Source organism: Belonocnema kinseyi, chromosome 5 (assembly GCF_010883055.1).
Source record: "Belonocnema kinseyi isolate 2016_QV_RU_SX_M_011 chromosome 5, B_treatae_v1, whole genome shotgun sequence".
NCBI lineage: Eukaryota > Metazoa > Arthropoda > Insecta > Hymenoptera > Cynipidae > Belonocnema > Belonocnema kinseyi.
Window position 1 is genome coordinate 36,132,847 of NC_046661.1, and position 2,250 is coordinate 36,135,096.

The window sequence follows — 2,250 nt, forward strand, 5'->3', positions numbered from 1 at the left end:
CCAAAAATTTCATTCAAAATTTTCACTAGATACCAAATATATTTCTAAACTATTCTAGCCGAATTTTTTGATTAGCCCAAAATTTAAAAAAATTAGACCCTGTATAACCCAACTATTAAGCGCGTAGCGCGATTATCGCAATGAAAACGCAATCGTCAAGGCCGTAGGTACTTTGAGAACCTTTTTTAATGACAAATTAAAAAAAAAGTGTTCAGCTTCACTTAAGAAAAGGGAAAATGATTAAACAACCACAGCAGGGCCGCTATTAGGACCAGGAAAAATAAAATGTGAACATTATTTTGCAATATCAGAATAAGCAGTACCAGACCAGGGTACACACAAGAAATATTGCAATAGCAATTTGATATAATAGTTTTTAACATAGGATGTACAAAATTTCGCATTGGGGTCTGTGCACAAATGTTGAGCGTACTGCAAAGACCGAGCGCGGAGCGCGAGGTAAATACATTACCGAGCTCGAAGCACGAGATAAATATATTATCGAGCGCGCTCGGCGCGCTCAAACTAGCGACCATCTTGCCGCCTTGGAGAAAAAAGTTACTCTCTAAAGCTTGACGTAAAGGTCATTTTCGCGTTGCGGCGTATACGTAAAAAAGACTTACGTCAAAACGAAGATAGTGAGTTTCTTTACGCAAAAAGCAGACTTGGCTTAACCCATTTTTCCCTCTCGACGGATTGTTCACCTTCGCGCACGGGGTATTTCTTAAATTAATTTTTTTACGTAAAAAAAAGTCGTGTCTACTAAAATTTAATATTTTTTCTCGAAGATCCAAATTTAAAAAAAGGTTTGAAAGTGTAAAATTAAACATATAAAGCATTTAAAAAATTCTGAATTTAAGAATCAAATCTTAAACAATTTAAAATTTTAACATTGAAATTTAATTTGGTTTTTGAATATAAGGGTTTAATATCGTAAAATTGACAACTGCAAGCCTTTAAACTTGCTTAGACTAAAAGTTATTAGCCTCCAAAATCTGATAATACCCAAATACAAACATTTAGAATTCTGCATTTCAATTTTCAATTAAAAACTTTCAAAATTAAATAATTTGAATTTATTATGTTATACTTCAGGCATATTCAAAATTTAACAAATATTAATGCTTACATTTTTAATTTATCAACTCTATGAAGAAAATTTCAAATAATACAATTCTTGAAATTTCTGTTTATAAAATTACTCAATTTGAATGTTTTGAATTGAAAATATATTAAAACCATTCAATTAAAAATTTCTCTCTTCATAAAAAGTTTTCGATTTTGAAGGCCTTACATTTATTATAATTTTTCACGAGGTTTGACATCGATTAGTCTGCTTATCGCAGCTTTAAATTATTAATATCCTAAAGCTGAAAAAAATGTATTGCCGAATTATAAGTGATTTCATTTAAAACGTTAAAAATTATACAATTTGAATTGACAGGTTATACTCTAAGAATATTCGAAAATTAAAAAATACTGAGATTTTGAATTTTAAATTTATAAACTATTTTCTTTAATAATTATTATTTTGTTTTTACGCTTCTAAAAGAAAATAATTACACTCTAATGTTAATTATTTTTATTTCAAATTTCTCTCATTTAAAATCTTTTAATTTCAAAGGCTTTGAAGTTATAATCTAATTTTCGAAACTGAATAATGTTGAGTGGAATAATTATTTAATTGCTAACATACTTCTAATTTGAAATAAAATTGTGGAATAATAAAGTATGTCCATGCAAAATAGTTATGCTGAAGTTTAAACGCTTCCTTTTATATTTTGACATTGTCGACATGTGAAAAGTTTCAAACCAAAAACTTGAAAACTATGAGTCCTAATTACTTTCCTGCGTTTTTTTGTTGAATTTAACTAATTATTATAAAAATAAGGGAACTTTTTGTTTTATTTCTCCAGCTAAGTTCAAAGCTCTCCATCGTTAAAGCAAAGAAACAACCCACATATCTGTATTCAATTCAATCAAATTTAAAATTTAACGACAGTTTCATTTTTATTTAACTAGATTGTACTTAAGTTTAACACCATTTAACACCATTCAACATCTACAATTTTAACTGAAATTTACTTAAATTTAACTCAATTTTACTTCAATTTTGAATTTAACTCAAATCTATTCACTTTTTGAAATGATCTACGAGGGTAGTTCAATAAGTCCTTAGAATGACCAACATATGGCGCGCGAATCGCTCCAAATCATCTGTTTTCAGTCAGCACCACTCCCGACTAGATA